The sequence below is a fragment of the Gracilinanus agilis genome, chromosome 2 (genome assembly GCF_016433145.1).
Source record: "Gracilinanus agilis isolate LMUSP501 chromosome 2, AgileGrace, whole genome shotgun sequence".
In the NCBI taxonomy this organism is placed as follows: Eukaryota; Metazoa; Chordata; class Mammalia; order Didelphimorphia; family Didelphidae; genus Gracilinanus; species Gracilinanus agilis.
In genome coordinates, this window is record NC_058131.1 from 272,785,854 (window position 1) to 272,801,397 (window position 15,544).

Consider the following 15,544-nt stretch of genomic DNA (forward strand, 5'->3'; position numbering starts at 1 on the left):
GAGAGAAAGAGAGACAGAGAGAGAAAGAGAGAGAGAGAGAGAGAGAGAGAGAGAGAGAGAGAGAGAGAGAGAGGAGAGAGAAAGGTGGGGTGAGGGAGAAAGAGATGAGAGAATTGAGACAGAGAAAGAAGAAACAAAAGGTAATCTTGCAGGAGAGGCACTAGCAGCTTCAGAGTAACATGGTGCTTGACCTGAGTATTAAAGGAAAACAAAAATTCTAAAAAGTAGAGGTGAGGAGGAAAAGCATTATAGGCAAAGGGTTTGCAGATAGCTGTTCTAACCTCCTGATGATTTTTTTTAGTGCCTCTGCACTAAAACTAAACGCATCCTATGGCATTGGGGGCAGCTGACAGAGCCACACTTTGCTGCTTCAGGAAGAATTCTGAGTAAGTTCTCTAATCACCACCTAGCAGAGACAAGCCCTGTTTCTTTCACCATCTTCCCCACTGTGTCCTAGACCTTGCCCTGAAATATCTAAATTTCAAAGGGAGGAAGCCTGCAAAGGTATTGTTTCAATTCTGGGGTGCTAACAATTTCTTGTCTTCAGAATCAAAGTGAATATAATATTCTTAGGTAAGTGTATCTGTACAGGATGAATATTCCAAGGGGGGGAGCATATTTTAGAAAACTACACAAATAGTTTGCATTAGGAATGACATCCGGGAATTGAGAAAACCTTGGGATCTCTGGCCACTTGGTTTGGGTTTACGATTCCTCAATTGCTCAAACCGGGCGCAGCAGTCAGCAAAAGGAAGTTGGCTTTTTTGTTGTTGTTGTTTTTGTATAAGAAGTCAGAAGCTTCCAGGATTCTGTAAGGGAAGAAATGTAGGCAAGTTTTGGATGCCAGGTTCCTATCCTGCCCAATTCGGCACGTCCAGCCACTTACTTTGTCCCAACATAGTGACCTAAAGCAAAATGGAGAGAGCCAATGTTTCCATCAAGAAAGATTTAATTTATTGGGAGCTCAGAATAACAAATCATATGCCCTGAGATTTATAGCTTTCGGGATCGGAATTGACCAAAGAGAGAACACAACCTTTCCAAGCCTGGGAGCCATTCCTTTAATAAAGTTGAGAATGTAAAATATGTATGTGCATTCACGCGGCACCAGCCCAATCTGACTCTTATGTAAAGTACGCAATGAGTTTATGGAGGAAAGTAACATACGACTCTTCGCCATTTCATTATGGAGAAAGACACAGTGGGGACCTCTTAGGCCACAGCTCAGGCATTTATGATTTAAACAATCAAAAACATCGAACCAGAGGAATGGTAAGAGTGGCAATCCCAGATTGAATAGAGGCAAGAGGGAGTGAGAGGGCCCAGGGGGTTTATGAGGACTTGCTATGGGTTTTGTTAAGTCTAAGGGAGGGATTTTATAAGGTAGGCATGGTATAAGGCAGAACACTACAGATACGGAATAAGAGGATCTAGGTTCCAATTTTGGTTCTATATTTTATTATTTGTATGATCTTGAGTAAATAAATGGTCTTGCCTCTCTGGACCGTTTCCACGTTTATAAAATGAACAAATTAGATAAGATAATTTCTAGGGTCCCTTTAGCTCTATATTTTGTGATTCCTATGGAACCTTTGTGGGAAAGGGATGGAGAAAACTTTTTGTCTCCTTCCTGAGTCATGAATAGTGAAATGTAACAGGGCTTTTGAGTTGCTCAAAGCCATATTTTCAAACCAGTATGATCTGAACCGAGCCTCTCCCTAGAGGTTGTGTATGTTGTCAACTCTCAATTATCCATCCACAGTGGACAAGTCAAGATAGTGGACAATCAAAAATTCCAAGATCATAGATCATATCATCAAATTTAGAATTCTAGTGTCCCTAAAAATAACCTGGGCCCCCTCATTTTACAGATGATGAACTGAGCCCCAGAAAATATCTTTCCCAATAAAAGAAGATAAAAATGTAATGGCATTCCAAGAAGATACCATGGGCAGTTCTGAAATACACTAGCTCTTTAGGGGTATTTTGCCCTCTTCTTTATAATCATTTCTTAAAAAAAAAAAAAAAAAAGCTTAAAAGAGAAACATTTAGGAGTAAGAAATTCTCATCTTTGTGAGGATTAGATTCATTACTAGATATCAAAGTGTTTTGAAAAAGTCAAAAGAACCAGGTAAGGGTAGGGTGGTAGGAGTCCTTGCATGGGGGTCAGAAGATCGGGGCTCTCATCCAACTCTACCAATAACTCATGTGAGCTTAGACAATTACACGTCCTCCTTAGGCCTTAGGCAAAATGCAGGAGTGAACTAGCTGGTCTTAGAGGTTCTAGGAAGTCCCAGAATAAGCCTAAGACTAAGGCTCAGATAGTAATAGCAGGAGCATTCTCTACTCAACATGAGGAAAGTAGGTTAATGGAGAGACTCTGGCTTTAGATGTTCTCGTTTTAATAGTCTGCTTGACTAAGAAGCACATTGCCTCCAACAACTCTTGAGTGCTTGTTATTAGAAATATTATTATCTTTTCATTTTGAAGATAAGGAAACTGAGGCAGGGAGAGGTAAAAAGTCTTCACTCATCACTAAACAGTATATGCCAAAGTCAGAATTCAAAAATATTGATTTCAAGTTCTGAGCTCTGTGAATGGTATCACAAACTCTGCCATCTGAGCAGGAGATCATGGCAGGGTTTGAAGGGCACAGCAGAACCAGGCCACTGAGGAAACAAACAAACAAACAAACAAAAAAGCTGTTATTTGGCATGACGCAAACAAAGAAGCAAAGAGGTCGTCCAGCAGGATTTGTCCCTTTTTCTACCAGTTACAATATTGTTTCGATGTCGCCTCTGTAGGGCTTTGGGGAAGGGAGGGGATGTTGTATATTAGTACACAATCCCAGCCCAACCTTCAGACATCAATCTCTCAGCTCCGATGAAGATGCCTGCCCAGGCCCCTGAAAGCAATCTCGCTCCATCTCTGTGTGATTAGAATCCCGCCAGACCAGCAAGCAAAGAATAGCTCTGGGAAGGTTACTCAGCTGGGCTGCTCACCCCAACCGGCCTTTAACCCCCTGTCCGGAAGCCACAGCAGTGGAAAAAAGACACCTCTCCGAAGAAAAGCTAATCCCTTCCCAAATCAGACTTAATCCTCCATTCAGGTAATTTTTTCTTCTCCCAATAGGTCAGGGCTTCACAAATGTGCCTGTTAATTACTAACTGGACAGGGAACTTGACTTGGGGCCATGGATTGTTCTCATCACCTCTATCCCTGGGGCCTTTTATGTAATGTTTACTGGCAGAATTATTTCTCCAAATGTTGAATGACTCAGTCCAGCTCATGTAATTATCCCAAGCGAGTTTCCTTACCCGTGGCTTCTGGCTAGCCGAATGCCAGTTTGGGTGGCAAAGTTCTTATTGGATTAAGGCAAGGATATTTTTGCGAAATAAGAAATTTAAGAATTAAGAAATCAAAATAAGAGTTTCCTTTATGTGGCCCACACTTCCTTTGAAGGAATATTCGGTCCTAGTCCAAATGAAGTATTTCTCTCAAAGAATTCAGGAAATGAAAACAACTTCTGTGAATCTCTTTGGACTATAAAATTTCAAGACATTTGGCATTTGACTCCTCTCCAGGCAGTTGGAAAATTTGCTTGTGCCAGTCTGAGAGCTGTATTATGTGAGTCCCCCTTTCTCTTCTTTATTTCACCATCATAAAGTTTATCCAGATGAAAACATGTAAAAATTAGAGTGGCACAATAGGGAGTGCTGTCGCAAATGTCTGCTCTTATTTCATTGTCAGGACCTTTCGGTATTTAGCTTTCCGTCACGGGCTCTACTCCTCTGCCATGTGGACCACTCAACACCAAAAGGCGCTCTGGGGTCACTGCCTATGATTCTCAATGCAGCTAGTTGCTACTTATCCCTCAGTTTTGCCCCTTTGTGGGTGGTATTAACATTCCCAACTCTCTAAGGTAAAGGCTGGCATTTCTTTCTTTTTAAGCCCTTACCATCTGTCTTTGAATCGATAGTAAGAATTGGTTCCAAGGCAGAAGAGAAGTAAGGGCTAGGCAATGGGGCTTAAGTGACTTGCTCAAGGTCATACAGCTAGGAAGTGGCTGAGGCTAGATTTGAACCCAGGACCTCCTGTCTCCAGGCTTGACTTTCTATTCACTGAACCACCTACCTTCCCTAAAAGTTAGCACTTCTGTGAGCCAGATAATTGACTCTGTCCTGATCCTACCACTTCTTCCTCTTGCCCCTTCACCCCGCTATATTTTTTAAACGAACAAAGATATTATTACGTAGAAGCTTTAATCAAAAGAGTAAAAATGGATTGAAACAAACTAATAGCTCTGCACCTAGCATGAACACTCAGCAGTCCTCAATTCTCCTGAAGTCCCCACGTTAATTCCTTAGCAGCAATCAGAAATCCTGAAATTTCAGTTTTCCATACGGCCCCAAATGAGTACTTCCTGAGACTTTTCACATAGTAGATGAGAGGCTGAAAAGACACAGAAACTCCACCTATTCCATTCTTCTTTCCCAAAGATGATATGGACTATGCAAGCAGGTTGGTGTCTGGTGAGATTCACTTTTGGACAGTCACTTCCCAGTTCTTAGTACTATCAGGTATATAGATTTAATTTATGAGTCTGACCCTATAGAACTAGGGAGGTATGTTTCTGTATAAGGAGACGAATGTCCTCGCTAATGAAGTCCTAGATGGAGGGATGGCTAGAATGCTAGACTTAGAATTAAGAAGACTTCTCTTCCTAAGTACAAATCTGGTCATAGATACTTCCTAGCTATGTGATCCTGAGTAATTCACTTAATCCTATCTGCCTCAGTTTCCTCATCTGTAAAATGAGCTGGAGAACGAAATGGCAAACCGCTCCAGTATCTCTGCCAAAAAAAACAAAACAAACCTCAAATGGAGTCACAAAGAGTCAGATCTGACCGAAAACAACCGGAACAATAATCACAAAAACGAAGTCCTACCAAGGCAGTCAGAAGAGGAAAAGACACAAGTTTCTGCCAACAGATCTGTTTTCTCAACCTCACTTCCTACATTTTAACAATCATTCCTTTTAAGTTCCCCAACTTTCAGCTTCCTCCTTCAATCAAATGGCCAGGCAAGCTCCCTGGTCAGATTCACCCCTGAATCTTGAAGGAGGGGAACAGATAATATATCCTCCTCCAAGTGAACTATTTGCAAGCATTGCAAATTATATTAGATCCATTTTAACATCTGTGAACATACATCATAGACATCATAACTCAGAATAAAATATAGTCACAGGTAATCATTCCAACCATACAGTACAATGAACATTCAAGCGTATAATATGCAGCATTCATATTAGAATGGCACGCAGCAGGGGCAACGAGGTGGCTCAGTGGATGGAGAGCCAGACCTGGAGAAGCATCTGGCCTCAGATACTTCCTAGCTGTATGACCCTAGACAAGTCACTTCACCTCCATGACTTAGCCCTTACAGCTCTTCTGCCCCAATACATAGTCTAAGATGGAAGTATGAGGTTTAAAAAAAAAAGAATGATATCCAAGTAGCATTAGGACATATGGCCAACATAGCACGTAGTACATAATCAATAACACACATGAAAACAGTGAGTATATTAGACTGAGGATGCCAAAACGTCACAAGCATTACCTACTGCATGTGACCAAATATATAGGCTACATGAAGAAGCATAATAGTAGTCATAATAAAAATCGTTGACATTAATGAAGCGCTTTCAGTTCTGCCAAACATTTTACATGCATTATTTCATTTGGTGCATCAATCAGCAAATAGTTATCAGGCATCTACTAAATACCTGGCACTTTGCTAGCTGTTGGGGATTTCTACAAGAAGAAGAGAAATCAGTTGAGACACATGTCTCAGTAAATATACCCCAAATGTGTAAAAATACATAACTCCAGGTTAATTCGAAGGGCAAGGTATTAGCAGTTGGACAATGGGGAAGTAATTAAAAAAGACCTCGTGTAGAATGTGATGCTTGAACTGGGTTTTGAAGGAGATTGGTGATTCCCCAAATGATAATGCATGCCAGGATAGATATCAAAGAAGGATAACATGGAAAGCAGATTTTGTAGCAAGTGGTAGGTCACCTATAACACATTATAACAAACATGGTAGTTATATACAAAGCATCTATTACATACCATGCACCAATGAGCATTATCTGGGCGTCCATTTCTTCTAGTGCTTCTCAAGTACTTCTCAAGTCATTTTGGTCACTAATATGACTTCCTAGGCCTGTAGATGGCTCCAGAATACTCTTTTTATAAACCCTTACCTTCTTAGAATCAATACTAAGTATTGGTTCTAAAGCAGAAGAGTGGTAAGGGCTAGGTAGTTGGGGTTAAGTGACTTGTCCAGGGTCACACAACCAGGAGTATCTGAGGGCAGATTTGAACCCATGACCTCACATCTCTAGGCTTGGTTCTCTATCCATGGAGCCACCTAGCTTCCCCTCAAGATTACTCTTTCTAGGCTCCATAGATATCTTCTCTTCCCTCAGTGTCTTCCCAACTGAATTATTAGACAGAGGAGGGTTTAACCCTTTTACTCTATTTGAACATGAGCCCCTCTGGGGCTGAGACAAATTCTGTTGATTTCTCTGATCCTATAGGTGATATCAAAGCTCAATACCTTTCTTATCTGAATTATTGTCTCCTGAGCTATTATTTAGCTTTGACAGAATCTCTGCAATTGGCTTCCCCACTCCTCCTCAGAGTCTATTTGGCTAACTCTCCATTAGTCCTTTCCTTCTGCTCACCAAGGGATCTAATTCCCTAAAAGGCAATCGTTTGTGGCAGTGAATCACCTTGGTAGGACCCAACCACTCCCTGGGGCTATCTTATAGATGACAAATTGCTCATTCTTTCAACTACTTAGTATGAGATGGCTTTCCAATAGTCTGGTATCTTTTGTGTTTCCTACACACCAAGATTTTTTAGCAGAACTATCTCCTTGCTGCAGATCTTGACAATGAACTCAAGCATCATACCATTGCTTGTTTGTTTCAGAGCTTTTTGGAACAGAAACTATAGCTAAGCAATAGGCCCTCTTTAGCTGATCTCTCAGATGAGAGACATAGTGGTTGTGTCTCTATATTTTCTCCCTCATTCCTTCATTCAGTCATTCAGTAAACATTTATTAAGTGTTTTCTATGTGCTGGCCACTGTGTTAAGAGCTGGGGATAGAAAGAAATTAAGAAAAAAAAATAGTCCTTACCCTCAGGGAGTAAGTACTGGCTGTGTGACCCTAGGCAAGTCATTTAACTCTATTTGCCCCAGTTTCTCATCTGTAAAATGAGCTGGAGAAGGAAAAAAGCAAAACCACTCCAGTATCTTTGCTAAGAAAACCCAAATGGGGTCATGGAGAGTCTGACATGACTGAACAATGGCTGCAACAAGAACATAATCCATAAAGAGTAGGCAAAAGGTAGTCTAAGAGGAGAATGCTCTAATAGTTGAGGAGACTGAGAAAGGTCTCTTCTAGAAAGTGGCATTTAAGCTGAGTCCCAAAGGAAACCAGGAAGTCTAAGAGGTAGAGGTGAGGACAGAGTGTTCCAGCCTTGGGGGATATATAGCCAATGGAGGCAGGAGAAGGAATGTGACATGTGAGGGAGGGAAAATAGGCCGCTATGATTGGATTTTGGAGAAATAGAGGGAAGTTGTATACTGCTACCACTGTGATGCATGTTTGTGTCTCCTCACATCTGAACTATTGCAATAACTTGCTGGTTAGTCACCTTACCTTGAGTCTCTCCCCACTCCATTTCATCCTCCACTCAGCCACTAAAGTGATTTCCCTAATACACAGGTCAGATCTTGTCTCTCTCCTATTCCATAAACTCCAATGGTATCCTACCATTTTATGATCAAATATGAAATCCTTAAATTTGGTGTTCAAGGCCCTTCATAATGTAACCTCATTCCCCAATCTTTCCAGTCTTCTTGCTCCTTTCATTCCACCTTTGATGCAGTGAAATTTTCCTCTCCAGTATTCCCTGAACAAGGCACTCTATCTATTAGCTCCTGACATTTTCTTTTTGTTTTTTATTTATTTACTCATTCACTTACTTAATTCTTTTTTCTCAATTAAATGTAAAGCCAATTTTTAATATTCTTTAAAAAAAATTGAGTTCCAAATTCTCTCCCTCCTTCTCTCCCATTCCATCTCTTTGAGAAGATAGCTCCTGGATTTTTCACTGGTTGTCCCTTCTGTCTGGAATGTTTTCCCTCCTCAACTTTGCTTCCCGGCTTCCTTCCAGGCCCAGCCAAAATCCCCTTTTATAGGAGTCCGAACCCTCCCTTAATTCTAGGGTCTTCCCACTGTTGATAATTTCTTATTTATCCTGGGTACATCTTGTTTGTTACATAGTTGTTTCCATGTTGTTTTTCCTATTAGATTGTGAGCACCTTGAGGTTAGGGACTGTTTGTCGCCTTTTTGCTCTCCTCAGTGCTGCGTATCCCAGGGCGCTCGGCACATAGTAGACGCTTACTAAATGTTTACTGACCAACTAAATAAAGTATAAGAAGCCTGGAAAGGTAGGAAAGGACTAAGCTACAAAGAGCTTCAAATGCCAAACAGAGGACAGCAATTTGATCTTGGAGGTGATAGAGAATCGCTGGAGTAGAGAAGTGGTACAGTCAGACCTGAGCTTTAGGAAATCACAGATATAGGGATGGGGGGGATGAATTGGAACAGGGAGAGACCAAACAGCAAAACCAAGGTGAAGGCTATTGCTGTAGTCTGTGTGAGGTAATGAGGGACTGAATTTGGGGGGAGGGTGACTATATGAGGGGAGAGAAAGGGTATATGAGAGATGTAGTGAATACCAAAACAACAACTGGCAACTGACTGAATATGTCCGGTGAGTAAGAGTATAAACCAATAGGTAAGCTTGGCACTTACCCAAACTTCAACATATGGGGCAAAAGCCTAGGACGTCATTCATGGTAGCATTGTGCTCTAGAAATAACATCTGCTAACTCCATGGAGCCATTTGTTCTGGCCTCAAGGTCCCCAACACATTAGGCAGCGTGCAACTGAAATGTTTATTCTGTGAATGAGGCCGCCCGAAGGCTGTGAGGTGGAGTTCGAGATTTCTTGATTCCAGCCAGCGCCAATGCTAACATGAGCAGTTTGCTTTCTGGCTCTACTATAGCCCGGGTGGATCCTCCCAGGGACACAACAGACAAACAAATACTTGCTCTGCAGAAACTAGCAAGTGCAGAAGCTTTCTGTTTCCTGGTTTCTCTCCTCATCTTTGCCTCCTGGCTTCTCCCCTCGCTTCCTTCAAGTCCCAGTTAAAATTCCACTTCTACAAAAAGGCTTTTCCGATCCTGCACAATGCTAGTGTCTATCTGCTCCTGTCCATCTCTAATTTATCTTGAATATATTTGACTCATACATGTTTGTTTGCATGTCATTTTCCCATTGAATTGCAAAATCCTTGAGGTCAGGGATTATTTTTGACTGTTTTTGTATCTCCAGTGCTCAACACAGTGCCTGACGTATGATTGTTGACTTGACTGACTTGGATATATCTGTGAATTCTGGGTGAAATGACCCATCACTGCTAGGTTATTGTTTATATTTTCCCTATTTCTTTCTAGAGAAATGGAGTTACTGCACATAAGCCTCAGTGGCTTGCTGGCATTTTTATCCCCCAAGTATATAATATGTCTTGGTAGCAATTTCCTTTGAACTTATCAGACACAATGTTTACACTTCTTTTCAACATATCCTACTACTTAAGGCCATTAGAATCTGTTTCTTACTAGCCTAAGTATCTTGACCCTAGTGTCCAAAGTCATTGCATAGTTGTTCCAAGGCTATAGAGTAAAATGTTTCGAGTAGCACTAACTGCACTCTGGTATGAGGTCAGTACAGCATTCCATTGCGCAACACCATTCTCTCAATGGTAAACTGCCCCTTGGGAAGCATAGCTTGAGTTCCTGAAGATCACATCCTTGATTCTTGATTCATAGCTCTTCATGTAATTCTTTATTATCCAGTTGCTCCCTTTGTCAGTTCATCTAAGGACATCTGAGGGCAAAGAGGATTGGTCTGATGAAATAAAATCCATATCTACTGATGATCCTTTCTGATGAAAATCCTGGATTCTCATCCACACTTTTACACACTAGAAGTCTAGCTCCTTGGGTATAATAGAACTTCTTTATCACTTTTCTGGATATTACCCTAATTTCAGGCTCATATGGCTTCCCATTCATCTTTCCTGGCTAAGAGTGCTTGCTGAATTCATAATTGGCTGGTGCCAATGTTCATCTCTGTCCAATCTAGCACTGATTGGATTGTGTCAATGGATTGTTGTCTGTCCATACTTATTGAGCTCTGTTCACATAGTCTTTGAACTTCTTAGTGACAGCCCACTTTAATGTTAAGAACTCTAATTTGCTTTCTTTTTGTTTTAGCCTATTTTATTTTTTAATTAACAAAAATCTATTTTCTCTCTCTCCAGTCTCCTTCCTGTCATTGAAAGAAAGGGTAAAAAATACCCTCATAACAAATATACTTAGTCAAGCAAAACAAATTTCCACCTTGGTCACATCCAACCAAGAACTAATTTGTGTAAGAGATGTTTATTTATTGATTTATTTAGTACTTCAATGTTAACAATGTTCAAAGTTACCCTGGGAATGGTGCAAATATTATGATTATTCTCTATTTTTACAGATGGAGAAATTGAGAACCACAGAGATATAGTTTCCCTCCAAATTCACATAGCCAGTAAAAATCTCATATTCAAGTCTGCATTATTTCCACTTTGCCACGCTAGCTCAAGATCTTTGAAATAGTAGTCAGGAGACCCAGGTTTTAGAGCCAACTCTTCCATTTACTTACTGTATGGCTGAGAGTAAATTGTTTCTTCTTCCAGGAAGACTAGAATAGAATCTTAGGATCTAAAATGGGAGAAAGTTTAGATGTTTCATAATCCATTTATTTCATTTTATTGATGAGGAAAAGGAGGCTTAGAGATGTTAAGTAACTTGTCCAAGGTTATACAGCTAAAAAGTGGCAGTTTGGATTTGGACCCAATGCTTCTTTCACTATACCAAGCTAAACTCCCATTCTTCCTGCCCCTTACCTCTCTAGCCAGTGATTCTCAAACATTTTAGTCTCAAGATCTCTTTAAAAATTAGGGAGGATCCTGCAGAGAGCATTTGTTCATATAATTTATATTTATCAATATTTATTATAGAAATTAAACATTGTAGTAATAGTATTTCTTAAAACCCTTACCTCCTGTCTTAGAATCAATGCTATGTATTGGTTCTAGGGCAGAAGAGTGATAAGGGCTAGGCAATGGGGGTTAAGTGACTTGCCCAGGATCACACAGCTAGGAAATATCTGAGACGTTAGTATTATTATTAAAATGGTTTTGATCATGTGTATTTCCCAAAAAGATCATGGAGACTCCCAGGGATCCCTGGACCACATTTTGAGAAACACAACTCCATACAATGAAACAGCTGTATGAAATGATTTCCAAGGACCCTTCTAACTCTGGCATACAGCGAATGGTCACAGTGATCAATAGAAGCATTATCACTGAAAATAGAATATCAGTAATCTATATTTTGCTCTGGATCCTGAAAGAGTTGTTATTTTTCATATTGTTTGTCAACATATTTAGATAAATGAGATACATGAGATATCTTCCCTATAGAGGAGACTTATGGACACTGACTTTAAGACTCTTCCACTTCTGGAAAAGAATTATTAGTGGTTAGAATGGGTAGTAATAATTGTCCTGTGGTTTGCTATGCTTGTTTCCTTTTATCTGAAGAAAAGTCTCACCTCATTGACAGAGTGAGAGTACAAAGCTGACCAGACCTGTGGAGAGCAGCATGGTTGGAGGAGACCATGGCGGGCCAAATCTTCCTCTTCTCTCCAACTTCTACCAAGCACAAGGGCTGCTGTTAACTCAACCTTGGATACTCAATAACTTCCCAGTTCCCTCAGCCTCCTCTCCACTGTGATTGGAGGGCCAGAGAGTGGACCACTACAGCCCTTTCAAAGCTTTTTTTTTTTTTTTTTTTTTTTTTTTTTGTAATCAGACTTTCTACTCAATCCACTTTCCACCTGCAGTGCTGCTTGGTTTTAATTTTACAGATCAACATGTCCCCAAGTTAGTAAGTACTCAATTCTGTTACACTTCTTCCCTTCCATCTTTTTTGAATTGCCTTCCTCCATTAAATTGTAAGCTCCTTGAGGTCAGGGACTGTCTTTCTTTTCCATATATATCCATATATATATCCATATATATCTCCTCAGAGTTTAGCACAGTCTGGCTCACAGTAGACATTTAATAAATGTTTGTTGAACTGAATTGAATTCAGCATAAATATTTGATACTTGCTCAAACACTCTAGTCTCACAGGTATTCAATTTACTAATTTCATATGACCTACTTCCCAACCCTACCACAGATACATACAAGGATGGTCTTTGATCTTATCATCATCCACAAATTTGCCACCTCTGTGATTATGAACTGTCACCTCTCTTTCTCTCTTGCAATTGCAAACTCTGTTCTTTCTCCTTATCATGACCTCAAACCCTTAATTCCTCAGTTCTTTCCCAGGCTTTAAGGGCTATATTAGTTATACTCCTTCCTCATCTTGACTCTTTGTAGAACCAAATTCAACTCTACACTGTCCTGCTCTTTTGAGTCCCCTATTCCTATATTGTGTCAAAGACCTTGCTAGGGTAAGGCTCAGCCTTAGATTATTCCTACTATCCTCTTCCTTTGCTTCTACCTTTGCAATGCTGAATAAAGTCGAATAAAAATCATAAAACCATGCTGACTGGGTTCACTACAAGTTTATGTTACAAAATCTGAATTAGGATCTCGCTCTGGCTAAGCAATCCCTTTATATCTCCTTAATTATCTTAGTCAAAAGTCACAACACTGGATTTTCCTAAACTTTGCATTCTTCCACAAGCCTCCCATAGTTTACTCTCTCCTATTCTCCAATGAGAACCTTGCTTCATAATTCATGAAAAAATTAAATTAATTAATCTCACATTATCCAGGTGCTTTCTGCCAGTTCCTTCACCTGTGTCTCACATGAAGAGGTTGCTGTTTTCACTGTCAAATCCCTACATTCAAAAGTGATCACATTCCATTCCTTCTCCAGCATATTGCCTCTGTCATCCTCACCTCTCATTTGTCTTCCATATTTTTCTGTCTAGTGACTGTACTTCTTGTATTGAGCTACTAATTCCCTTTCCAATTCTTTCTTCAATAGTTCTAATTTCTTCACCAATGTTTTCCTCTAGTATTCTCATTTCATTGACAAAAACAATTTTTACTCTTTCTTTTTTTACTCTAACTTCATTTTCCCAGAAATTCTAGTTTAATTTATAACCAATGTGTGCTTTTCTTTGAAGCTTTGCTTGTAAATATTTTGGAGTTCTCTTCTTCTGAATTTGTGTATTGAACATCTCAATAACCATAATAGGTTTTTTTTTTTTTTTTTGTGGTGGGATTCTTTTTTTCTGTTTGCTCATTCTTCCAGACTACTTCCTGACTTCAGATTTACCAGGTTCTGTACAATTCTGTAGGGCATATCTGGACTGTCCTGTTCCTGCTTCCTTGAAGTATTAGGTATTGTGTTATTCCGGGATCAAAGGTACAGTTCATGCTCAGGACATACAAGCTTTCAGTTCTCCTAAAGTGTTCTAATTGAACAAAGTCTTTTGCTTCCCTTTTGGTCTGAGTTCTACAATTTCCTAATCTGGGTTTGGGTCTGAACAATAATACTGCTGCTGGATTCAGTGACTGTCAGACAACTGGGAGGCTCTGCTGGTCAGAGTTACAGAACTATAGGTTCCTTTTTGGTTTGGGATTCTTGTCCAATTATTCCTCTGCAGACTTCAGGCTTGGCTGAAGGCTTGTACTGATACCTCACATTGCTCTTAGGGACTGAGCCACACTATGGCTGTGTTTCTAAACTTGCTCTTCTGCAAGTATGCTTACTACCTAGGGACTGAGATCAGATCTGTAGCCCAGAACTGAGTAGTGGGCAACAAAACTGCTAATTATTACACCTGTCCCTTTGGTACTACTGGGATAGCCTTCTTCTGGTTCACAACCTCTTCCTTGACACTGGCATGCTCCATGAACTTCTTGCTCCCCACCATTCATTGTCCCTGATGTCCACAGACTTCTTTCTTTGTCTTCCTATGCCAACCTGGACTAGAAAAATGATTCACTGTGATTTTTTCTTGGATTTCCCAAAGATGCAATCTGGTGTATTTTCTAGATCTATTTGCTGGGGAACTTTTCTTCCTTCCTTTCTTTCTTTCTTTCTTTCTTTCTTTCTTTCTTTCTTTTTTTTAAAGTGGTTGTGGAGAAGCATCTCACTGTACAGCTTCCTGATATTCCATCATCTTGGCTCCACCCTTCTTCTAGGAATTCTGACTGTATTTGTGCACAAGTTGAATTTTTGTATGTTTGGTCATTCTTCCAGTCTATTTCTTCATTTTGGACTTGATGTTAGAGCTAGGTTCTGTACACTTCTGAAGGAATGTCTAGACTGAGTTTTTGTCCTCTTGAGTTCTGCTTTTTTTTTCCTTTCTGTTCCAATTCCCCACTAAATTGTGAAATCTCTATAACACCCCCAAGAGAGAGGCAGCCATGCTCTTCTTGAACATTTATTAGTTGCATGATCTTATCTTCCCAAGGTCTCAGTTTCTTTATCTGTAAGATAAGAGAACTGTACTAGATGGTATCTAAGGTTTATTCTATCCCTAATGTTATATGATTTTGACTATAGTGATGAGGAACTCACTATCAAAGCTGTTCATTCCACTGTTAGATACTTTTGATTTTTAGAAAATCAATTGTACTTCCATACCTTTTCTCTCTCAAATTTCTCTCCTTTTTGTTTTCATTGTCTATAGAGTTACTCAGTACCAAACATGAACTATTGCAAAAGCTTCCTAATTTGCCTACATCCACTTTTTGCTTCCATTAATTAAACCAGTAAACTGCTGCCAGAATAATCTTTCTTTGTGAGTAAAATTTTCTCTTATGCTTCCACTCAATTATGCCTCCACTTCATTGGCTCTCTTTTGCCTACTGAGTGAAGTTCAGAATCCTTTGCTGGCATCCAAAGTTGGTATAATTTTATAAAATCTTACCTTTTTGACCTTATCTCATAATACTTCCCCTTTTGAAACAATACAAACTATTCTCTGGTCCTCAAACATGCCTTTCCATCTTCACTGTTCTTTATTCATAGGATGTCCACATCTTCCTTCATTCTAACTTCTTTCCTGAGCTTGAAAACCTACCTCAAATGCTACTTCCTTTACAAAGCTTGAACTGAAAGTCCTTTTTCTCAGTCATGTACGGTTCCCCTTTTCAAATGCTGTCTCCTCCATGAAGCCTTTCCTAATCCCCCTTTTGCTATCTTGCCTCTCATATTTCACATTTCCTCCTCTCTAATCCATTTTACCATTTACATTATAGCTATCTGTACATTACATATACTATATACATCTGACCACTATCCTCTGTCT